General features: G+C 40.5%; 1 protein-coding gene and 1 long non-coding RNA gene across 24 annotated transcripts in view; one reads left to right on the forward strand and one right to left on the reverse strand.

The window, feature by feature from the left end:
* The window catches only part of MAGI1 (membrane associated guanylate kinase, WW and PDZ domain containing 1), a 612,719-nt gene that overhangs the window by 186,043 nt on the left and 400,499 nt on the right, over positions 1 to 26,177 (forward strand). The window lies entirely within an intron of this gene.
* Positions 2,946 to 26,177, reverse strand: part of LOC309606969 — a 33,165-nt gene continuing 9,933 nt past the window's right edge. Inside the window, exon 2 of the long non-coding RNA XR_014232168.1 lies at positions 2,946 to 26,118. This is a non-coding gene — a long non-coding RNA (uncharacterized lncRNA). The remainder of the gene's footprint in view (positions 26,119 to 26,177) is intronic.

Here is a 26,177-nt window from a genome sequence, read left to right on the forward strand (position 1 = left end):
AGTGAGAACATGGAGATGAAGAGAGTTTAAATAATTCATCTAGTGTCCCACCATCTGGTAAGGGACAAAACCAAGATTCCTACGGGGTCTTAAATTCTAGAGTCCCCTGTGCACTGCTGCCTCCCATGGTGACACTGGGGAAGGGGTGTGCCAGGCCTGTGTCCCTCCTTAAAAATCTAAGTGCCATGAAAGGGCTATCATCCTCAAGGCCTAAATCAGTTCTGGAACATAGTACAGGAGCAGTCATTATCCATTGTTGTAAAAAAATTAGATTGTTTTGGCCTCCTTAAAAATCTAAGTGCCATGAAAGGGCTATCATCCTGAGGGTCTAAATCAATTCTGGCACATAGTACAGGAGCAGTCAATATCCATTGTTCCAAAAAAATTAGATTGTTTTGGGTTGGATTTTTCTCACTTTTATTGCATTCCCATAGTCATGGAGATGATGTACTAAGCTGTGAGTACTGAAAGAGAAGCCACCTGGAAGCATAACAGTAGTGGCAGAGAGGAGGAGATGCTGTTGACAACAGCGGTGTATGCGGTGTATATATCAGTAGAAGCAGGCTGGGGAAGGTTTTATTTAGATTTATATGGGGCTCCCCATGCTGCCACTAGCCTTGGATTAATGGAATGAGTAATGTGAACCCAATGGATAATATGAACTAGTGGGAATACCCTCTCCATTGTTCTCTTTCTCTTGTTTTTTTAATTGAAATGTAGCTGACATACAATATTATGTTAGTTTCAGGTGTACTACATAGTGATTTGACATTTCACACATTATGAAAAGATCACAGTGATGTCTAGTAACCATCTGTCCCCATACAAATTTATTGCAATATTGTTGACCATATTCCATATGCTGTATATTACATCCATGTGGATTATTTATTTTATAACCAGAGGTTTGTACCGCTTAATCTCCTTCACCTGTTTTGCCCTCCCACTCTCTACCTTTCCCACTTCTGGCAACCACTCATTTGTTCTCTGTTATCTGTGAGTCTGTTTTCGTTTTGTTTTGTTTTTTAGAATACACATATAACTGAGATCAAATAGTATTTGTCTTTCTCTTACTTTCACTAAGCATAATACCTTCTAGATTCACCCATGTTGTTGCAAATGACAATATTTCTTTTTTTAAAAAAATGGCTGAGTGGTATTCCAGTGTGTGTGTGTGTGGGAGTGTGTGTGTTGGTGTACCACATCTCCTCTATCCATTCATCTATTGATGGACACTTAGGTTGCTTCCATACCTTGGCTATTGTAAATAATGCTGCTATGAACATTAGTGTGCACGTATCTTTTCAAATTAGTATTTTACCGTCTCTTTCATTTAACAGATATCTATTATGCCTCTTCTTTTTTTGATTGCCACAGTAAGTTTATTGAACATCCAACATCTCATATATATACAATGTTAAAGAAACAGAAAAAAAAAGTTTTTTTCCCTTATTATGAGAACTCTTACGGTTTACCCTGTTAACAACTTTCATAGATAACATACAGCAGGGTTCTTTATATTTATCATGCTGTGCATTACATCCCTAGGACTTCTTTATGTTACAACTGGGAGTTTGTACCTTTTGACTACCTTTATTCAATACCCCCTCTCAGCACCCCTGCCTCTGGTATCTACAAATCTGATCTCTTTTTCTGTGAGTTTGTTTGTTTTTGAAGTATAATTGACCTACAACCCTATGTTAGTTTCTGGTACACAAGGTAGTGATTTGCTATTTCTGTATATTTCAAAATGGTCACCATAATGATATGCCTCTTCTTTTTCATGAATTGTGCCAGGCACTAGGAATAGAGAACAAGATAGCTAAGCCTCCTGATTTTGTCGAGTCTACGTTCCTTCTTGTTTCCAGAAAATGAAATGGAACAGAGTAGGCAGAATAATATAATGAACCCAGAGTGCCGCCACCCGCTCACAAGAGCTCTCCTCAATCTTGTCCTCCTTCCTATTTCATTTTGAAGCAATTTGTAGATGTTATTTCACTTCATATGTATTTCAATATGTGCTTCTAAGACAGAAGAAATTTTTTAAAAAGTAATTAAATTTTTTAAAATATATAAATTTATTTATTTATTTATTTTTGGCTGCGTTGGGTCTTTGTTACTGCGCATGGGCTTTACTTGTGGCGAGCGGGGGCTACTCTGTTGCAGTGTGCGTGTTTCTCATTGCGGTGGCTTCTCTTGTTGTGGAGCACGGGCTGTAGGGCGCGCCGGCTCAGTAGTTGCGGCACACAGGCTCAGTAGTTGTGGCTCGCGGGCTCTAGAGCGCAGGCTCAGTAGTTGTGGCCCTCGGGCTTAGTTGCCCCACGGCATGTGGGATCTTCCCGGACCAGGGCTCGAACCCGTGTCCCCTGCATTGGCAGGCAGATTCTTAACTACTGTGCCACCAGGGAAGCCCAAAATTAATTTTTTTTAAAAATAAATTTATTTATTTTTGGCTGTGGTGGGTCTTCGTTTCTGTGCGAGGGCTTTCTCCAGTTGCGGCAAGCGGGGGCCACTCTTCATCGCGGTGCGCGGGCCTCTCACTGTCGCGGCCTCTCCCGTTGCGGAGCACAGGCTCCAGACGGGCAGGCTCAGTAGTTGTGGCTCACAGGCTTAGTTGCTCCGCGGCATGTGGGATCTTCCCAGACGAGGGCTCGAACCCGTGTCCCCTGCATTGGCAGGCAGATTCTCAACCACTGCGCCACCAAGGAAGCCCCCCCCAAATATTTTTAAAGTGAATAAAAAACATTAACTGTAGGAACTTAGTCGTTAAGTATCCAGTGAGTGTTCAAATGACTAATTGTCACACATCATAAAATCTTTTTTTTCCGTTTGAGTAAGGACCTAACTACAGACCACATGTTGCGAGTGGTTGATTGGTCTTTTATGCTTCTTTTTATTCAAGTTCTTCTCCATTTCTTACCCTACCCACCCCATTTTCCTCTCCCTGCAATTTATTTTTGAGAAACTGGGTTGTTTGTCCTGTAGTTTCCCACCATGTGGATTATCTGATCCCCTCCCTGTGGTGTCAGTTTACATGTTTCTCTGTTCTCCTTTAAGTTGGGAGGTGCCTATAGACCCTTGATGTCTTCCTTCTGTCTGTCTGGAAAATGGAGTGATTTGATCACGTTGAAGATGGTCACCTTGATACGCAGAAAAGAGATTCTGTAAAAGGATATTTGTCTCAGGGTTTATTAGCTTATCTAAACCATCATTCTGCCGGAGCATGCCTTGTTAGAGTTTTGTTTGTTTGTTTCCTGTTTATTTGTTTTTTGAGTTTCCTCACCATCATGGACCATCTGTCTTTTTGCCCCTATGTTGGGTCTTAGCTGCTAGTCTTAAATTTTGCCTCAGTTTGACTATATTAAGTCACAGGAGCATCAAGAAAGCCCTTTGCCCAAATAAATTAGTGACTGATTGTATTATGACTATGTTCCTTCTTTTGGTTTTGGCATTTACAGTAGGTTGTGAATGATTTCCATTCGTTGTGATGTCTACTTGAGCTCTGTGTTGGATAAAAATCAGACCTCTTATTATATAACATCTTTGACCTCTGAAAGGGTTGGACTGAGAAAATCCTTGGTGGTTCACTTGGTAAGAAGGAAGATTTGCAAATGACATCTTTAGGACGTATTTAGATGTAATAGTTGTGTTACAATGTATTGAATTTCTCATTCAAGAAACACTTGTTGACTTCCAATAAGTGTGCCATGGGGGGGGGGTAAACAGTGAGGGGTGGGACCAACATGGCTCTTGCCTCCATGGAGTTACAGTCTAGGGGTAGAAGGCACCAGTCACATAAATGTATACACTGTGGCCAAAGTACAGGTGTCTTTAGTCCCTGAAACAGTGCTGAGGAATGACCCCATCCTGGTGAGTCCACAGAAGATCTCAGGATCCCTCAGGGGCCCAGGTCCAGACCTCGAGGATCAGTGGTCTAGATCAATATGTTTGTCTCCTTGAGTTCTGAGAGTCTGTGATTCCAAGATTCTAATGCAAAAGTTTAGACTCCTTAAGTTCAGTGTGTCGATTAGGAGTTTGTAAGCGGTACCCACTTCCTGTCTTCTAGCAGCGGACTCTTGGATTTACATTGAACTACTACTATCCCTTCCTCTGCTGATTTGGTACCCAGCTCCTGGAGTGGGTATGTGGCACAAGATTGGGCAGAGAATCATGCCTCCTTGGCTATAGTGATTGATTCAGAGATGGGCCTGTGACCCAAGCAGGAACAATTAGAGCTAATACTCTGAGTTCTGTGCAGTGGGATAAAGGGTACTGTCACCTTTCCTTCAGACTTGAACCTGCAATGGCATTGACCTGGAGCAGGTGGATCTATGTTATTACCACATGGATCCTGAGAATGAAGCCCACAGAGATGAAAAAGAGACAATCTTGATGATGCAAACTGTACCTCCTGACTCAAGTTGTGCCATGTTATTACACGATATGTTTGTCTTGTTATTTGTATAAGACAAGGTAGTAGGTAGGGTGATTTGAGTTAGCTTGACTTAAATTTCCTATTTATTGGAACTTGAAGAATCCTAACTAGTCTAGATGCATTTGGGGGTCCATGCATGGGCTTCAGAAATTGCATTTAAGATTTCGTGATTCCAGGGAGGCATGGCCCTATAGGCTCAAGTGGGGGTAGCCCAAAAGGTTAAGGACCCCTGATGAAGATGTGTCTAAATTAGAGTGGAAGGTGTACGCCTTGACTTAAACAAAAGAGATCGCTACTCTTTCACTACCCGTTCTACCCATTGGCCCCTTGAAATGGAGGATGATGTCACTGATGTAACTGGAGATTGGCTGTAAGTAGCAAGAAAATCATGGAGAAATCTCAAATGTTAATGAGCAGGCTTCTAAAACTGTTCCCATTAGTGGCAAGAGCACCAGAGACTCATCTCCGAGGAGCTCCCAGAAAATGGTAATTTTATGCAGTGCAAGCTGAAAGGCAGAAAAAAAATTGCTATGATAAATAACACTATTCAAGTGTGGTGATTTTCTTTCCTCACTTTGAAATGCTTGTGCAGCAGTAAAGACTTGTTTTCTCTTTGGGTGCTGATTTTTGGATATTCTAGTAAGTCTACTTAAAGGTCAGTTAACTAATTTATAAATTGCTGGGATGATGCCTAGAGTGGTCCAGTGGGATGCTTCTTGAGTTATATCCCTGTGTGAGTGCAGTGTATTTGCTTCATGTACAGATACATAATTCTGTTCAACAATTTCTGGATGGATGCCTTTATTCCTCAACTTTGCTTTTCTTTTAATGCTGGGGTGCACTCTGTCATATTGGGTGGAATCAACATTGTTAAAAAAGGAGTTACCTGAGTTCAGGGGAAGATCTATCTCTAATTCTGACCTGCCACTGTGCAGTTGTATCCATCGATCACTAGGATGACCGACGTGAGGGTGGTGGGAAGGAGGTGGTGGAGTGCAAAAATTTAGGGGAAGCTAATTTAGTAATTATAAAACAGCTCAAATCCCATATTCTGTGGATGGGGAGCATATGCATTGTTAGTAAAGAATGATAGAAATATATATATTTTTGGAGTGAATAGGTCAATGGATATGTTTTCTAGCATGAATTAATTTGAATCAGTGTTACCGATCTTGCATTGGACCCCGTTAAGCTGCATTCTGGGAGGCAGTCTGCAGGACTCTTATGCATTCTGGCATCTTCCATACTCCAATCTCCTCTCTCCAAGGCTGCCAGAACAATTGTCCAATAAAACTCCTCCATGTGTGGCTCCTCCATGCTGTCAGGATAGAAGCTGAGACTCCTTAACAAGAGGTATGAGTCCTTTGGCGGTTACCTCTGCTCATTCTCCGGCCTCATCCTGAACCTCGAGCTTAGTGAACCTTGCCTTCTCCTTCATTCAGTGCCATGCCCACTGCCAAGTTGTTGGACAGTGTTATTTCTTGGGCCAGTGATGCTCTTAACTTCCCCTATCCTCTGTCCCTCTGCTGCTTCTGTCGGCCAGCTTAGAGTCACTCTTTGAATCCCATCTTCTGGAAAGCTTTTTCTTACTCCCCCATATGGGCTGGATCCATCCTTCTCTATGATCTGACAGTATCTTGTTTGTATTCCCATTAGAGCACTTATCGGACCTTATTCAGCCATAAATCTATATATTGTTCCATCAGACCACGAAACTTACCATGTTCATTATCAGATTGCCAGCATCTGGTATGGCGCTTGGCATATGGAGCCTCAATAAATACTTGTTGAATTAAATATTGGAGATAGATGTACAAACTAAAAATAGTGCAGTGAGTGCTTTGGTAGAAAAATGTTTAACTCACAGAGGATCAATTAACCAACATTTTTTTAGGCCAGGGCAGTGTTTGATTAATATGGAACATTGTGCTAAAAAAACCCCCAAAAAACAACAAAAAAAAGACTATGGGTTAAAAAAAAGTCTTAAAAAAAAATAAAGTCAGAGAGACCGATAATTTCACTCAGTTGTTCTTTGTCACAGTTAAAGTGTTATGTCTTTGGCTCTGGAAAGGAACAATTAGTAGATATCATGGTCTCCTGCACTGGAAATGGCTGTTTTAGGCCATTATCATAGTCCAAATTTCTTTTAGGATTTGCTTTTCGTTTTTATTGGACCATTGTGTCTTGTTCTGTTACATTTGCCATGTCATTATCTTGAAAACAAAGGCAAACTCTTCCTTTCCATTGCTGTCATAAAAGGAGTATTTTTATCAATGCCAAAGCAGTAGTTGTTACTTAGATGATATAGAGTTGGATAGGAATGGTCCAAAAGAGTTGTATCCTCAAAGCAACTAATGACCTTGAGTACATTTGGGACATTTTCAATGTTATTGTGCCCTCTTCCTCTCTCTTTTATAGCAACTGCTCAGTTGTTAACCTGTTTTCATTTTGGAAAATGGGAGGAAGTTCAAGTATATTATCCAGTTAATGAGAAGTATATCAACAAGTTTTTGGTTTTTATCTCCAGACAACTGAACTTACCAGACAAAGCTCCTGTTTTCTTTTAGATTGGTATTATGTCCAGGTTTTGGATGACTGAAGTGTAAAGGTAAACTCAGAGCCATAGATGATGTTTCCTTTTTGAAAGTGCAATTCAGAATATAGTAAATCATCTTAAATTATGGAGTCATTCACATATACAATTAGTTAAGTATAATTTACTGCAAAGCATTAAGTTAAATTCTAAATTAAATCCAGATACAAAATGTGTCAACATTTGATATAAAAAATTCAAATAATCTGAGGCTTTTAAAAAAGCATCTCACTTTATGGCAAAAGTTAGGGAAATATACACAACTCTGGAATGACTACAGACATGTAGTCTTGTAGCCCTAATTAAGGAATGTTCAATAGCTTGGCACACAGGCATGTTACATACCAGAGAATTTTAAAAATTCTTATTGAAATAAAAGTGAGGCTTTTTTTGTAGGCTCTCTATATATTTTTAGACTGTAACTTGTGTCCAAGCCCTTATATTCCTCAAGTATGATTAGCTACACTATTCAAGATATTGGATAAATGTATTTATATTTGCTCTATCATAAAATGACTAATTAATCCATTGGAAAAAATATATATATATATGCACTTTAGTAGTTGCCAAAGATGTGAAGATGCACAATTTCTCACGTCCGTAATTGTCTTCATTTCTTTGCATTATCATTATGATATGGTATATATGACGTCCATGGCTAGCACTTGGTACTTGCTTTACACAGAGCAAGTGAAGAATGATCCTGAAGAGTTGTGTCCTCAAAGCATATTTGGCTGAACATATTGGACATACGTTCAATGGCATTGATCATTTTTTTTTTCCTGTAAGTTACTCAGAGCATCTGAATCGTTAACAAAGCTCCATTTTGGAAAATTGGTCAGATAATGGGTATGAACAGTCAGACCTTATCTACTTTGCCTCTTTGCTTCCGGTCCATATCCCTCTTGAGCCATTGCAAACCAATGAAGCTGAGGCACGCTGAGGGACCTCTGGAGCTGTGCTATCCAATATAGTAGCCTCTGTCCTCTACTTACATGAAAAATAATTGAAATTAAATTTAAAATTCACTTCCTCAGTCACACTAGCCATTGTAGCTAGTGGCTACCATAGTGGACAAATTATAGAACATTTCTAACACAGAAGGAAGTTTTATTGGACGGTGCTGCTCTAGAGTTTTCTAAAACCTCATTTGGTCACTTAGCTGCTTCTGTTAACATTTAGTTTCTACCCCACATCCTTTCAGATGGTGGTTTTTAACCTTGATTCTCTGTAAAAATCACCTGGGGAGGTGTATAAAAATTCTGATGCACAAGCCAATTGGAATCAGAATGGGGATAGGGGACTGGGGCCCGGGCACCAGCATTTAAAAAAATTCCCTGCACAATTCTAGTCAGCTGCTGACATTTAGCACCACCGTTCTGGAGAATAACATTTTGTTTTTTAATGGGGCAAACCAGTGTCCTTTGTACTTGCTACCTCTGTCTTTCGTTGACCAGCCTCCTTTGGAACTTGGTTGGAGAGACATGTAGAATATTATGTTAGAGTTCAACACTGGGAATCAAGTGAACCTGGGTTCTTCTGCTTCCTTACTTGCCGAGTGATGTTTGGCCAGTTACTTAACCAAGCTAAGCTTTTGTTACTTCCTGAGTGAAATGTAGATAATAATAGAACATGCCTTGAAGCACGTGAGGATTAATTAAGATAAGGTATATAAAACACTTGTGACAGTCCCTGGCACATAAGCCCTTAATAAATATTAATATATTTCATAATAGAATATATTTTAGAACATAAAATATATTTTATAATTTTAAAGTAGAATATAAAATTCTTGCTAAGATAATACTACAGGATTTCTCTTCATGGATTTTGCCCTCCCTGTTGGGGAAATTTTAAATGTTTCCTTACTATGTCTCATGGCAACTCAAGGTAAGAATTTAGGCACCCCTGTCCAATGAGTAAGGAGATAATTTGGAACTGGAAGGTTTCTGTAGAGTCTGCTGTACCTACCTGAAGTTGCTTCCTCAGCTTTCTTGGTTCACCACGTAAAATTGCTGAGCAGGATTGAATTTGAATGCTGTTAGCAGCTGTTCTCTCTTGAGACTTGACTGGGCATGGTATCGCCTCCATGCTTAGAGCAATCAACAACCGCTTGTTGGCCCCAGTTTGGATTAGGCTGGACCATGTTATTCCCAGACAACAGGCCAAGACTTGTCAGACTTTGAGGAAAGAAACGACCTTCTAGTTCTGTGAGTCCTCGAGACTTCCATGTGGTTGGACATAGACGAGGTGGTGGAGGGGCAGATATCAACTCTGCTGTTCTCTGTTGGCTCCTGGAACACCTTAGGCAAGGGGCTCTCATGGCAGCAACTGGCTGGGAACGGTACCACGTAGCACTTAGCAGTATATCAGTGGATCTGTGGATTGAGTTTCCCAAGTGGATGATCTTGCAGCTTTCCCAAGTCAAAACTAAAATGCAGTTAAATTTTATGATCTTCATCCATCCTTTTCCTCTCTGTAGACATTAGTATTTTCTTTCAAAAATTATGTTTTCATAAGCCGCCTGTTAAAATGCCAAGACTCTTAGCAACCGGTTATATAAATGAACCATTTTATGTCTGTGTTTTAAAATGATCAAATCAAATTACTATAGAAGTGAAACCTGAATTATTGCCATTTCTCCAAGACATAAAAACACAACAGCCATACTCTTCTCCATAAAAGGCTTCCGTAATGTTCTGTGATGCTCTGAGTGTTCTCTTAGCCGTCCTTTGGCTGTGGGGAAGGGTGACCTGTCGGGGTGGTTAGTGAGTATCTATGCAGTTGTTTAAGAAAAAGCAGTGCTGGCTTCCTTAGCTGCAAACCCCCTCGTCTCCACCAACACCTGTACAGTTCAACGACTGGAGTCCTTTGGGTGAGATAAGTCATTTTTGACTATAGAAAAGACTTGGTTTTGAACCATCTATAATGTGAAACATGCCATTTTTAAAAGTTTTGTTATATATATGATCGTTTGTGGGGAGGGGCTTTAAAAAATATTACTTCCATATTTAATTTGGTCATTTATGAATATATTCTCCATTATTCCAGTTATACATGAAGTTATTATATTTTCAAAGAATAGTCAATGGAATAGAAACATATGGATTAAACAGGCATTTTGATTGAAGACAGTTTGCATTCTATTAAAATTTCACAGAAATAAAATGTCTTTCATAACCAGAAAAAAAAAAAAAGACTTGGTTTCATGGATGCCTTCTAGGATGTCTGAGCTGATGATGATTTTTTAAAAATATTTATTTATGTTATTTATTTATTTTTGGCTGTGTTGGGTCTTTGTTGCTGCGTGCGGGCTTTCTCTAGTTATGGCGAGCGGGGGCTACTCTTCGTTGCGGTGTGCGGGCTTCTCATTGCGGCGGTTTCTCTTGTTGCGGAGCACGAGCTCTAGGCGCGCGGGCTTCAGTAGTTGTGGCACATGGGCTCAGAAGTTGTGGCTTGCAGGCTCTAGAGCGCAGGCTCAGTAGTTGTGGTGCACGGGCTTAGTTGCTCCGCGGCATGTGGGATCTTCCCGGACCAGGGCTCCAACCTGTGTCCCTGAATTGGCAGGCGGATTCTTAACCACTGCGCCACCAGGGAAGCCCTGATTATGATTTAAATTGCTACCTCAGTGGAAAGTGAAGGATAAACGCTGGCTAAAGTGAACTTATAAGCTTTAGGCTGATGTGTAGTAAAAGAGCTTCCATTATGGAGTCTTGTGTACCAGACATTGAGGCAAAAACTTTTCCATCATCTCAATTAAGTTTCATCACCATCTTAAAAGTGAGATTTTATCATAATTACCTTATGCAAATGAGGTTAAAGAGTATATTATGAGTATATTAGGGATAAGAATCCTGGTATATGGCAGGAAAACCTGTGTCTTTAGCGGGTACTAAAGATCAACCCTTCACTGAAAGCTACTAGATATTTGGGGAGCAAACCACCCATTTAAGTCTGTATATACCTTTACATAACATGATTTATAACAGTTGCATAATAGTCTTATTAAAGTCCAATAATTTTTGTTTCTTAAGCAGTAGAACCATTTCATTATGAATAATTTTAGGAGGTTGCCTAATAGGTAATGCATGTTAAGTCTGGGATGAATGAGAAAGAGACCCAGCCACTGAAATTCCCTGGTCACTGCTGCGGGGGACCTTTAACTCAAGGAGCTGCATCAGCAGCTCCTTGAGCTTTTCAGAACAAAGTTTGAAGAACACTGGTCTTAAATATAAGTGCTATATTTCAAGGAACCACTCCACTATTATGAGACCTTTAGGTTGGTCCCATTGCTCCCTCTTATAAGACCGTTGTGTGGTCTTCATTGTTCTGAACACCTGGGTACCCTCAGCACTCGTCATCTTTCTGATTATTGCCATAGGATAAATTTCTAGAAGTTGGAATTGCTGGGTCAAAGTGGATGCATATTTTAAAGACATGCTTATTTCCAAGACTCCCTCCAGAAAGACTGAAACACATTAGCCTCCCACCAGTCAATTCTGAGTCTGTTCTTTTTCTCCATGTGTGCTGTCACTTTGTGGATATATTTTTTTCTGGTTAACTGCCTATTTGGTAGGTCCCAAATTAGAATAGAATCTTGTTGTTTCCTTTTGATATATTTGATTGTTAGTGAAGGTGGTCGTGAAATCTTCTCACCTGCCTACTTTCCTTTGTTCCCCCAAATTGCCTTCTATCAGCTTTTGCTTGAGAATAGTCATGCTTCTCTGTAGGATTTCCTGGAGCAGGTTGACAGTGACCAATAGAAGGACCCTTGGCTGTTTCAGGTTTGACCTAGCTGGTGCTAGATCCTCACTCGAGCTGGGAGGAGTGGGGGTGTGAGCCTTGGTGAGACCTAGAGAGGAAAGCTTGCGAAGCAAATGCTCTGTTGACCCCTCACTTCTTCTGGATTCCTTCAGAGGAGTGAAGATGCTTTTATTTCCTCAAATGCCATTGTGACTGTGTATTTTTTGTATTGTTTCCCTTTAATAAATAAATATACATCTACATTTTTTCTTTTAAAAAAATGTGAACCAATTTTTACTAGTCACTTTGTGTCATTCACTTTAGGTCATCTAGAATTCCTTTAAAACATAGCATGCCAAGTGTCATCGCTGACTTTTATAATTATCCTGTAATTTTATTCAATCCTTGCTCAGAGAAGATGTTTTTATGCATTTAGTGGCACAGCAGTGTATGCCCCCACCTCGCTGGCCCTACTGGGGAGCACTGCGTCAGGAACAGGTAAATGGTAAGAATAATAGCAACAATAACAGCAATTAACATTTCTATAGAACACCCACTTTGTGGCAACTTTTATATTGCGCCAAGGTGAGTCAGAAATGCCATAGGCGGCTCCAACTTTGTGGGGCATTATTTTTCTCCCCCTACACTTAAAAAAATATTTGTCATTTTTCTAGGAAAATATGTTTCCTGAAAACTCTTTAGATGGCTTGGCTTTGAGTTACAGAGATACACAAATCAGTTTCATGCTGAATTAATGCGGAGATCGTGAGATTACCCCCCCTCAGAGTTTTTGTGGGAGTTTGCACAAAAAGAAAAAGTTTCATGTTTATATACCTGTGTATGCATGTACTCACGCATATGTGTGTAAATATACAAAAGGTTTTCATCTTCTTAGGATACGAGCACATACATACTAGGTTCCAATCAAGGAATTAGTTAGCAATGAAAGTAGCTTAAGTAAAAGAAGAAAAAGAAGGAGTCTATTATACAGGGGTGTCTCATGCTGTTCACAGTCAGGAGTGAGCTGGTATTTGGGAATGGGCTGTAATCTGGACCTGGAAAACCATTGGCACTTTCTCTCTCCCTCTTGCCTCTGCTTTTTAGTTTTTGCTACATTCTGTATTTTTCTGCATAGCAGCTTTTGTGTGGAAGAAAACATGAATAACCCCTAGTTGCTTCTACAGTTCCAGCCACCCACGGAGACTGGCTGGCTGGCTGGCTCTCATTCACAGTTCCACATTCCCTGGAAAGTTAGATTCTGCTTTGCCAAGGCCGGGTCATGTGACTGCTCTTGGCCAATGAGTGGAGCTTGGATTCCCTGTCCAAACATGGCAGCCTGGGGCTCCCCTTGGAGATCTGGCAGGAAGCTTCTCAAGAAGAGGGTTGGCTTCTGGGCTTGGCAGGCAATCCAAAAGATGTCCAGTATAATAAGAAAAAGGCTACTCAGGATTTAGACACTAATCTCTTAGACTCTATCCCGGACATGTTAGCAAATGTAGTCTTCATTGTTTGTTCATGTCAGTAGGGGCTGAATTGTGAGACTAAGAGAAAAGTTATCATAACAATAAGATGCTTTATAAATATCGAGGGACCAAGGTGCAAAGAATATTTTGTGAAACTTCATGGAGATAAATAATGAAGTATGTATGGCAACTTTTTGCTTTCTTGTATACATACTTTGGTATTGTAGAATGTTTTCTACGGTTAGCTTGCAGAAGCTAAAAATCTGTGATGCATTGAGAAGAAAATCGTCCATATGTGTTATGGACTGAATGTTTGCATCCCCTCCAAATTCATATGTTGAAGCCCTACTCCCTAACACGATGGTATTTGGAGGTAGAGCCTCTGGGAAGTAATTAGGTTTAGATGAGATCATGAGCTTGGGACCTCCTTGATGGGATTAATGTCCTTATAAGAAGAGAAATAGACCAGAGCTCTCCCTTTCTTCACCATGTGAGGACAGAGCGAGAAGGTGGCCCATCTGGAAGCTGGGAAAAGAGCTCTCCAGGATCCAGATCAGTTGGCACCTGAATCTTCCACTACCCAGTCTCCGTAACCGTGAGAACGAAATTTCTGATGTTTAAGCCACCCAGTATTTTGTTAGGACATTTGTACCTAACTGAGGCAGTTTGTAGCTATTCATTAAATTATTCATCAATCCTTTGTTTAAAACCAATGGATTAATTATCCCAATAAATATGTGTGAAGTGCCTACTCTGTGCTAGGAACTTACACAGTAATGAGGACACTGCCTGGAGCCCTCCTGAAATACATAGTCTTGTGTGGGAGAAAGGGGAGAGAGACTGAACATGTGTACAGATCACAAAACAAGTGCAATTTCATGGTGTGTAGGTGTTATGAAGGATGTAAATAGGTTGCTGAAATTGAGAGTCTGTGGACCTAGGGATGGACTAGGGCTGTTTTCCTTACCACTGTTTTCAGGTCATGAAAAAGATGCTTGGGATTGAGACCACAAGAATGGGAAGAATTCGGCAAAGACCTTTCCAGATAGAGGGAAGGGCAGTTTCGTTCCTGGGTCATAATGAGCAAGGCAGATTGGGGTGTGCATGAGCCTGGGTCATGAGGACCTGGTAGATGGTGAGTTTTTATTTCTTAACAAGTCTGCATGGTTCGTAATCCTTTTTTTGGAATATAAGACAGATACAGCAACAAGCAAATACATCTGGGGATGAGAGGTACAGGGGACTGTGGGGTCACAGTCAGCATCCAGATTTCTTTGGAGGGAGAAAGCAAAGTAGGGAAGACTTCTGACCATCCCAGGTTGGCTGAGGTGTGCCAATGTAAGGTCTGGAGGTTAGCTATTTTTGTTTCATCTAAAGCATCACACGTCACATTCAGAGGTGTGAGTTGAGAAAGTCACTAAACAGGGGATCCCACTGAAACTGGAAGACAGATCTCAAGGTTGACCTTAAAAAAAATCTGTATGCCAAAAGAAAATACCTTTAGCAATTATTTAGTTAAATTACTAAGAAGGCAAATATGTCCTTCCAATGGTAACATTATTTGTGAGTTATTCTGCAGTTTGATTAACTGCATCATTGTGTGTTATTGTACATGTGGATGTATGTGTGTATGTTGTGTAAGTAGAAGAGGAACAGGAGTTGAGCTTGTATTGCCCGTATTTTGTGGAAATGGAGAAACCTACTCCTTGCCATATGCTGAGACTGGGCTGTGCCTCCTTGGCCAATTGAGGAATGCAAGATATACAACAGAGGGCTGCCATCATCTTTCCCTGTCAGTGACCTCTTAATGTCACTGACAGATATGGAACTTTTGCTGGATCCTTGGAAATGAGAGAAGGAAAATACCCATCAATTCATTCGATTCTCTCCGGGGAGCCAAGTTGGAGTTCATTCTCCATTTGTTGTGGTGGTTACTAGTTTCTTGTCTGGAGCAGTTTCTGACTTGTGTTCCTAATCAACACTCATGGGATTACTCATGTTTCATTTAACTGTCTTGAAATAACCTTTTGAAAGTACTCGTTTTCTGTGTAGAGGCATTACTGGCAACACGAATCAGCCTTTTAGGTGGATGGGGTAGAGATTGGATAAAGAGCGAGGGCTCCTGGAGGCTAGAGTTCGGAGGCAGTCTGTCTCTGTGGCATGGTTTGAAGCCCATTAGGAAGAAAGGTCTGCTTGGTCTCCCCAAAAGTGCCACAGTATCTGAAATTCCACCATTAGCATGCATGCCTTTGAGTCAGAATAACTTTACTTAATGGGACATAACAGGCAAAGATGAAGATTCAACACCTTTTGGTGAATGAATTCTTGTACTGGCTCTGTTCCTGCCATAGATGAAGTTATAAGATACTTGGGAAAAGAGGAGATCCTGAAATGAAGGAAGATGACAGATGATGGAGAGAAGTGTGTGTGTGTGTATGTTCGGGAGGGGGACTCAGATAAACACAGAGAAGTGAGAGGGGAGTTGGGGGAGGGGCATTCAAAATGGGGGTGTGTAGTAGGGCAGTAGAGAGGAAAGCAGCATAGGTGAGTTTGGAAGACTGTGAGTTCTTCTAGAAAGAGGAACTGTGCAGTAGTCACCATTGTATGTGCATGAAACAAGGTCAGAATGTGCAGGGTACGCTTTTGCCTGCATCACATCCATTCTCCTTACCTTGGTAACTGGGTACCACCTCGCTCTGGGCGTCCCACCCTCTTCTCCTTCGCTAGCCTCTTCCCGGGCTTCCGGGCTCCAGGGCTGGGTATGTGACTAGGTCGGCAGGTGAGAGTATTCCATCTTCAGCTTGAGTTGGGTTTTCCATCATAACGGAAAGGTGTTTTTTTCCAGGTTGTTCAGGATTTCTGCAGGATGGTGGGACTGAGCAGAACAAAGTGAACCGCCCAGTGCAAAGTGTTCCTCAAAGACCCCTAATTTAAATTGTCCTTTCCCACCCCGGTGATGTCTCTTCTCTGCCACCTTTGTTGCCTCGGGTTGCCTGGCTTGTATAGTAAGCTCTACTGTTTCCATATTGTAAGGGAGCTTAAGATGGATGACATCTGAGAAGTGAATTTCTGTGATCCTGGTAAAGGTTTATATAAAATTCTCTCACCTACTTATTTAACTTCCCTTTGGAAATAGTGACAATTGTTACTATGTCCTAAAGGCCTTACATTTAAATGTATCTTCTACATGGGGGCTGCTGAAACATCCAGAAACAAGCGTAGGGTCCCAGTGTGGTCAGCTATCCCAGCTGTCAGAGCATCTCATTACTGTCTGTGATGGGGGGAGTGCACTGAAACCTCAGGCAGTGTTTTCACACTGGTGTGCGTATGTGTGTGTGTAGACTAGTCTCTCCATGTAGATGCATTTTAATAACAACCCCTGGGCCCTTCTGGACCATAATGATGGCCTCAGTTCTCCTGTGGAATTCCCAGTATCCAAATATTTCTCTCAGATTAAATATCTGTATTTTTGATTATTCCCTCCTTGGGTGTTGCTCTCATTTTCCCACCATAAATCTCCCTTTCTGTCTTTCCTTCCCCCTTTGGATTATCCATGAGACCCATCGTTCATGGACCTCATACATCCCAGCTGACCTTCAGCTATGAAGTTAATAATCTCGTAAGGGGAGAATTCATTTAGGAAAAAAACAAAATATCTGGTTCTGCTTAAAATTAGATCTAAAAAGCCAAGACCTATATGGGTCCTGAGAAAGTCCAGAGGGACAGGAGACCAGAACAGTCCCCAATTTGTGAGGCGGTTGGAGCATGAGTGAGTTCTCTTGGTCTTCTCAAGGTCTCACCACAAAGTGAGACCCAAGGGTATTTCACCCACGTCAATTACCGTTGATGGTATGTTGGCTGTTTACGTTATTATTGTTCTTCAACTCATAATATCATTGTATCCCTAGCAATTGAAGCTCAGTTGTCAGACCAATCTCATTTTACGGCTTGGCTCCATCCAGAAAGCCAATTATGTGACCTTGAATGATTTGTTCAAATTTCTTTGGATGCAGTTTTTTTTTTACCTGTAACACGGGAATGCTGGTGTCTATCTTGAGGGGTTGCTCTGAGGATGATCGATATTGTAGGTAAAGCATATGTTATTAATGGAAGCCACACGAGAGTTTCCTGTCCAGTGGTGGCCTGTTTCTAGACATCGTCTGTTGTATCCTTTGGGTACCACGTTCTACATTCACTCTGTTTGCAATAGCCTGTGTGGTGTTGCATTCAAAGAACACTCATAATTCCCCCTGTGGAGACAGGAATATATAGCATGGTGGTTAAACTTACTACAATAAAAGTTGAACCCCTTGTCACCCTCTTACTAATTGTATGACCTTGAATAGGGCACTTAACTTTTCTTAACTTTAGTTCCTTTATCTATAAAATGTGGAAAATTGTAGTACCTATCTCATAGGGTTGTTTTACAGAATAAAGCATATATAAAGTCCTCAGTACAATATCTGATGTAAATACTAAATAAGTGGAAATTGTTTTGATTTATTTAATATTGTTATTGTTACTATCGTCATCATCATCATGTGTCATTTTTATAAATTAGTGGTTCTCATCCAAGGAATGTTTCATCCCCCAGGGGACATTGGGAATGTCTGGAGATGTTTTTTGGTTGTCACGGCTTGGGGGTGTACTACTGGCATCTAGTGGGCAGAGACCTGGGATGCAGTTAAGTATCCTGCAGTGCACAGGACAGCCTCCTTTAAAAAAGAATTATCTGGTTCCAAGTGTCGATAGTGTTGAAGTTAAGAAACCGTGATATAAATAAATTGTCCACAGCAGTCAGTGATGTCATCTGGAAATCTTTCCTCTGTTTTGAAGTTCTGGAATTACCGTGTCCCTTTTACTAAGCCATATGAAAAATGCTTTGTTTTGCAGAGTGATGAATTCTTTGGAAATTTCTGCCTTTCTTGTGTTCTGTTCCAAGCACAGTCTGTGCCAGGCTGTGTTCAGGAGCTAATGGTGTGATACTTCTCTGGGTTTCTACATTGCTGAGACAAATGTTTGTTTTTCAAACTTCTTGAAGGTTACACATGGGACTTGAATGTCCTTGGAGTTGTCCCAGGGAGAGACAGAGAGTGGATTTTAGAGATTCCTTAAACAGTTGTACTGGATTCTTGTTAATTTATCATTATTATCTTAAAGGTTTAAATAGTTTTTATGGACCTTCATTAAAATTTTTTTGAGGCCCTCATGTTATCATTCCTGTGTAAGAGAAGGTATGAGGTATTTTGTCCTTAGCAAAATACATTTAACAAGTTATTTTGCCTTCTGACATTCTCAAGTGATGGATGGAACAAGGTTTCACAAAGGGAACAGTTTTAAGATGAGAATTTTGAGGGAGCACATTCTGTCACATCTGAATATTTCCTTAGTATATCTTTTATTTATAGTCAACAAGCATGTAGATAAAAATTATTTAAGCATTGACCATTGAGAATAAATGTATTACAAATAGAAACCTTTAATGCATTTTCATTTGCAGAATACCCTTCACAATAAATATCACCTATGTAATTTAGGTTAAATTTTCATCTCCTGACAGAATACTGTTAGATTCCTCATACTATTTTTAGTCTGTATCACTGCTAGAATAGAGATGTTTACTCTAATAAGAAAAATCAACTAATTTATCTATTGTCTTATTCAAAACCTGTTTCACTTTCCAAGTAGCAGAAAACAAAGAAATAAAAAGTGGGAGGAAGATGTTATTAAAAAGAAAAGGAGGCTATACTGAGGGAGTCTGTTGGGATTGCTTGTCTTCATCTGCTTGATGGTTTCATGGATGTAACCATCAGTAGAAGACATCCAGATGTAGGCTCAATTTGTGTTCCTCACTGTGGGTAAGCTAGATGTCAACAAAAGACAGACACACCGGAGTGATCCTTTGAGGGGGAGTCTTGGAGAGTGTGTTGGAGTCATCAAGGAAGGAAAAATGGTCAACATTCAGTCGTTGAGGCATGAGATTAAGGTTTCCTCAGTCATTCATTCTTTTAGCAAGCCATTCGATAATTACATTATTGAGTGTTGGTTATATGCCAGCCATTGTGTACTTGATGGGGTTTATGGGGATGAACAAAAGAAAGATGGTTCTTGCTTGAGTGTTGCTACTAATTCTCATTAGTTTGTAAACAATTAGTTGTTTACTAATTCTCATTCATATGAACAACTGGGTAGAGCCACTGGTTTTTAATTCAAGCATGCAGTGTAGGGTTGGGTTATCTCATATTCTGGGGGCCGCGGGTGGGGTGGGGTGGAGGTTAAAGTAATTGCAAAGGACTTTTACTTTTTAAAAATATTTATTTATTTATAGCTGCATTGGGTCTTTGTTGCTGAGCGCGGGCTTTCTCTAGTTGAGGCGAGCGGTGGCTACTCTTCGTTGCGGTGCGTGGGCTTCTCATTGCGGTGGCTTCTCTTGTTGAGGAGCACGGGCTCTAGGTGCGCGGGCTTCAGTAGTTGTGGCTCGCGAGCTCTAGAGTGCAGGCTCAGTAGTTGTGGCGCACGGGCTTAGTTGCTCCACAGCATGTGGGATCTTCCTGGACCAGGGCTCAAACCCGTGTCCCCTGCATTGGCAGGAGGACTCCCAAACACTGCACCACCAGGGAAGCCTGCAAAGGACTTTTAAATTTTTCTAGACATCTCTTACATAATTCTTTTACCCGCTCCCTTTAGGTTTAGTTTCATGACTAATTCATGAATGCATCCATATGGTCAAAAATTAAAACTCCAAATATAAAGGGAAATTTGCCTCCATTTCTTTCTCTTCCCTCCCTCCCACAACCAAATAGAATTCAGAATTCCCCTATCAGAAGTAGCCACCTTGTTCAGACTTCTTCTGAGAGAGAGGGGTCAGGGAGGGAGGCAAGGAGAGAAAGTTTTCAGGGGCCAGATTTGTGTCTCAAGTTCTCTGAACAGTGTCTGGCACATAGTAGGAGTTTAGATAAGTTTTAATGGAATGACTGTTTTTAAATGAATGCAGATACTTTGGGGATTAATAAAATAGAAACTCTTTTGGTGAATTTCTTAATGGTTTTTGTTTATATGTATTTTCTTAACCAACAAATATTAAAAATATAAGTACTGTCAGTCCACTAAACTTTAAAACCTATCTGTGTATTTGGGAAATTTCAGAGCCACTGGGTTGGAGTGTTGGACAAGCAATGGACAGGGAAGTTCCTGGAGAGTGAGGCAGGCTGCCAGGGAGATGGTTTCCCAGATTTGTAGAGATCTTCCTCAGAACCTGGATAATGTGGAGCTTTTTCTGGCCAAGTTTGCCTAAGAGGCTACTTCAGCGAAGTGATCCAAGTGCAAAGGTTTTTCCTCAAATTTTGTGGTCCTCTTGATGGCATCTAAAATCTAAGCAAACTGTCATTTTTCTAGAATGTTATGAGTTGCATCTGATCTCAAGACCTTGCTACTTTTACTGGTTCAAAGCTTCAGATTTTTCTTTTCCTTTTTTTTTAAACCAGCCCCTTGAATGTATAGTATTAGATCTGGAAGCACTCAAGCCATTGGTATTGACTGCATCAGTATTTTTGTATAACTGGAAGCTAAACACCTGCTGTTTTTTGAAATCTGTATTTTTTTTTCCCCTGTCTGTGGTTGTTCCTTGCTATTTCAAAAATGAATATTCCACTGGAAATTTTAACTCCGTGGTATTAGCCCCAAAGAATGTTACCCAGAGTTGTTCTTTCTCATTTTCATAAACATCTAGAATAGAAACTAGTGTTGCTTGGCAGTTTGGAAATAAATATAAGGTGACTGAGAAGGAGAGCTAAGTAAGAACTTGCAGAGAAATTTGCCTGAACTCACCTGATTTATACCACCTTCTTGCCTCCAAGAAAAATCAAAAAAATATGTAACAAATAGATTCATTCTAAGACAAAGGAAGTAAATATGCCAAAGAGTTTCTGGTAGAATATAAGAACATTGAAATACTTGGAAACCATAGGAGTGGACACATTTTTATTTTTTCAGTTTTTATTATTTTTCTTTCCCAGACATGACAGTTTTGCCAGTTTGTTGTATGGCAATTTTTTCTCCCTAATTTAAATATATCTCCCATGGTGGGAGTACCTATTGCAATGAATGCATTTCACATATTTGAAGCAGTTCCTGGTTTGCCCACTGAGCTCCTGTTTGCTGGACTGTTTGCTGGGTGATCAGAAGACTGTGATAGTGTTGAATGGGTCTAGCTGACACCTCAAGTCTGGCCTTCTCTGAAGATCCCTCCATCTTCTCCTGGGGATAAGAGAGAAATTCAGAATTACTGAATGGTGCTCTTCAGTTTTAAATAAAATACTCTGAAGTAATGAAGGGTTGATTGTGTTTAACTTTTAACACTTTACCTGCCACCCCCCCAATTTTACCTACGTATACACTGAACTTTTATGGCACCTTTAAATGTGAGGACCGAAAATTGATGAAGAAGAAGAAGATGGTGATGATGATGGTGGTGATGGTGACGATGATGGTGGTGATGATGATGGTGTTGATGATGATGGTGGTGATGGTGACGATGATGGTGGTGACGATGATGGTGGTGATGGTGATGATAGTGGTGATGGTGATGATTAGCACTTACTAAGGGCTTGCTATCTGCCAGATATTTTTCTAAATGCTTTACATACATTGAGTCATCTCTCTTACTTAGAACCCAATATGGGGGCAGCATTATTAGTATCTCCATTTATAGATGAGGAAACAGAAGTATTGGGAGATGAAGTAACATACTTAAAGATGGCTCAACTAGTATGTGGTTGACCTGGAATTATGTAGCCTGAATCTTCATTCAGGGTGTCAAAAAAATCTGGAAAAACAGTATAAAATTATTTTTGAGCAATATGTTAATTGTTTGTTCAAATAATATGATCACTTTTTTTTTTCTTTAACTGCTAGACATCTTTTCAACTGAAGAACACTGAAATGTAAAGCACTGGGTCTACTTATTAATCTGGAGAAGAATGTACAGTATGCTACAGCATTTCCAAAGATTTTTGAAACACTGATCAAAAGAATATACTTTAAAAATATTTAAACGTGGGTTTTAGTATGCATTTAAAACTATAGTTGACTGATTTGTGAATCAAACTTTTAGTATAGCTGTAGCATTTCTGGAAAGTGTTTTAATTAAAAGAAACCTCAGTTCACAATGAGGGTTGCCTTAGATCTCGGGAATATTTATTTTGACTGCAGTCTTCTTGAGTGTAGGGTTTAATGAAACTCAAGGCATTCTTCCGAAGCCACGGTAACGAGGCAAAAACTGTAGCAGCTCTACACCCATCTTGACAGGAGTCCTACCACTGAAGTCTTTCTTTGGAACTTAAGGGTGACATCTTTGATGTGTGTTTCAGAATGATGTCTGCTCTCTGGGTTCTGATGACTTACGTTTCCTGGGAGGAAAGACATGGAAGGGTGGGGAGGTCATTGTTCAAAGCATCTGTGGCTGTGTTTTTAAAAGGAAGGATTGAAGGTGTGTTCTAGCAGCTCAGGCAAGTTATATCCCTGTCAAGAGCTGCATCTCAAGAGCTGTACTGCCCATTTACTAACATTCCAGGTTTATCTAATCCAAGGATGTACTTGCTCATAACACTGCAAGCATAACATACTTTTCCAACGTGCTGAATCAGTTCTGTTATTTTCCCTGTCTTTATTCTGGAACTCTTCAAAGTTCCTGAATGTTAATATTGGTTAAAATATTAATATTTATAGAAGCTGGGTTTCTGTTTTCTTTGTTTTTCATTTTAAATCTGTTTCGTCAGAAGCAGCAATTGCCATACTTAGAGTAATTAAAACGCTTTTCTAGAATAATGCAGTTAGTCCTAAGCTCTCTCAAGGCACCTTAGCCCTATTAAAGCTTCCTTACAAGCTTCTTCAGTGTTGTCTGTGCTGTAGTGTTTATCTGTCTGCACTCTTTCTTTGAAAACTTGAGAGACCATTGAAGCTGGATTATGTCTTGTACTGTCCACACTAATTAGACTTGACGTCTATCTCAGAGACTGAGGGTTTTAATTTTTTCCCCTAAAGTTAAAAAACTACCAGCAAATAATCACTCAAGATTCAGTGTGTAACAAATAATCAAGACTCCTGAGGCATAGCCAAAGTTTTCTCGATAAATAGCAAGTGCTATTAAAAAAAAAAAAAGTATATTTAGTTTTACTTCAAGATCACACCGTGAAAAGACGAAGGGAGAATGAAAAATTCTTGAAAATTTGTTGGCCACGGCTAGCACAAAGATCCTCAAACTGTGGCCCTCAGGCCAAATCTGGCTTGTGATCTGTTTTATAAGTAAAATTTTTTTTGCACTGCACGGCATGTGGGAACTTAGTTCCCTGACCAGGGATCGAATCCGTGCCCCATGCAGTGGAAACGTGGAGTCTTAACCCCTGGACTGCCAGGGAAGTCCCTATAAGTAAAGTTTTTAATGGGACACAGTCATTCTCATTTGTTTCTGTGTAGTCTAAGGCTGCTCTCCCACTATAACAGCAGAATTGAGAGGTTAGGGTAGAGACTGTATAGCCTGCAGTGCCTAAAATATTTACTATCTGGCACTTTATTATAGATGAGATATGCCAACCCCTTGGTTAGAGCATGAGAGTCAGTGTAACTGTCATTCATAAGGTTTAAGTTTTATAAAGTATTCAAATTGAATGACTAAAAATACCTTAATTCTGTTTCATGGCACATCTTAACTTGCTATTAGCAGGCTTGCCCCACTTAGATTTCTTGGCGCTCAGAGCCAGTTCCCTTGGGAGACAAGGTGCCCCACTCCCTCCATGTTCTCTGTTTAGTAACCAAACACCCAACAGAAAAGTGCAGGATGAGGGCCAGGTTGACGCAGGCAAGGCCAGGGACAGAGGCCATGGGGAGGCCATGAAGTGAGGGCCTTACCCCGAGGTGACCTTAGGCCAGAAGGACTGAGCACTGTGGTGACAGCTGAGGAAAAGGAAGGGTTGAGTTTTGAGAGTCCCTTATATATTCTAGGTCCTAGTCCAGTGTCAGATAGGTGATTTGCACATATTTCCTCCCAGTCTGTAGCTTGTCCTTCCATAGAGCGAAAGGTTTAAACTTTGGTTAGGTCTCATTCACAGTTTCTCCTTCTATGGATGGTGCTGTTGGCCCTTCCAGGTCTTCTAGCCGTGGCTTTCCTCTCATCCTTTTATGGTTATTGTACCTTCTAGCTTTAGGATGTGGTCCAGGAAGGGAAAAACTTGGGACCCAAGCCGTATTTTGTATTGTGGATGTGCAGTAAATCCCAGATACTCTGGCCATTGTGTCCCAGGAGAAAGGAAGGGGATGGGTTTGCCTGGAGTCTGCAGGCTCACTGGAGCGCAGTCTGTGGAGAAGGTTGGAGAACTTCTCAGCCAGCGGGAGCTTTAAGCACGGTCTGGATCCACAAGGAGCTAGCATCACATAGCAGAAAATAGACTTGTTTTTGTCTATGTGGTACAGGTGCAGAAATATATCTGTGTAATCTATTTTCTTTATCTTTTCCATAACTAGAGTCTCCTTTAGAGTGTAGAGAAGACAAACCGAGGGGAGGAACCAGGGACAGAGTGCCCTGGAAATGCAGTTCTCCCGGACAACACAGCTCTCTAGGTGCTTCACCCAGGCGGGTGGTTGGTCAGATATTTGCTTCAGTTATTTTCTGTGAAATCATTATCTCTTATAGATAGCACTCCAGATTCTTAGCTAACCCTTTGCAGTTAGCTCAGTGGTTATTTTAATCCTCTAACTTATCCATAGTCTCCTTTGGGATAAATACTTTGAATGGTGGTGCTTACAGCCAATGCCTCAGCCATCCTCCTTTTCTGATCAGTCAGAGGTAGGGGTTTGGATAATTTCTCAGTTCCATCTCACCTCTACCATCGTGTGATTTTGGGATTCACAGTGGAAGGCATTTGGTTTAATTACCTCAGGCTGTGCTGGCGAGAGCTCTTTTCATTAGTACCATTGTGTATAATTAACCAACTTATATATCAGTCATTTTATCCTTTGCCAGGGCCTGAGTAATTTTATTAAAGATGCTCACAGATAGATTCATCCCATATACCATCTGTCCTAGCTAAACTGGCTTCCTCCCTTCAGTTGAGCCCAGAGTGCCTAAATGGTACGAATCAGTTGAATGTGACCAAGCCCTGCCAGTAAATGCCAGCTTCAGTCTGTGACTCTGCCTTTCAAAGTTCCTGTCTTCCTAAGCTTGGCTTCCCCAGAGACAGCCTTCAAAGGGTTTCTCATCAAGGCAAGAAACCTGTTTAACTTAGCTGATTGCCTGAACAAATCATTAGGATCAGAATTTAGCCTTATAAAGAACCAATTTTTAAAACTCAAAAACAGTACTTCTCCTACTTTGATGTGCTTGAGAATGAATCAGTGAGACAGACTTAAAGTACAAATTCTAGGGCCTCACCTCAGAGGTTTTGGCTTAAAAGGATGGAGTGGAGCTAAGAACGCTGTTTTAAAAAGGTACCTACAGGCAGTTGGGTTGCTCGTCCCACAAACCTCACTGTTGCACAGACCTCTCACTATTACATCAAGGGGTGGAGGGGAATATATATATGTGTGTGAAAGTAACGTATTTTCAATGTAGAAAACTTGGCAGATGGAAAAGGATGAAGAAGAGAGTAAACACGGACCATAAGCTATCAATGAGAACATTTACCTCATTGTTAATTTCAGTTAGGGGGAAGGATGGTAAATCCTCCATTTCTTCCCCTTCTCTTGCCCTTTTCCTTCTTCCTTTTGTCTCTTCCCTCCTTCCCTTCTGTGTTTAAAATATGTAACTGTATATCCACTGATAATTTTTTTGAAATTCTCATTTGTAAGCTTCTTCTACCTAATGTCCCTTAAATATTTTCTAACACTGATACCTTTTCTTTTTTTTTTTTTTTTTTTAAACATCTTTATTGAAGTATAATTGCCTTACAAT

Source organism: Balaenoptera borealis, assembly GCF_965194805.1.
Source record: "Balaenoptera borealis genome assembly, chromosome: 12".
Classification (NCBI taxonomy): Eukaryota; Metazoa; Chordata; class Mammalia; order Artiodactyla; family Balaenopteridae; genus Balaenoptera; species Balaenoptera borealis.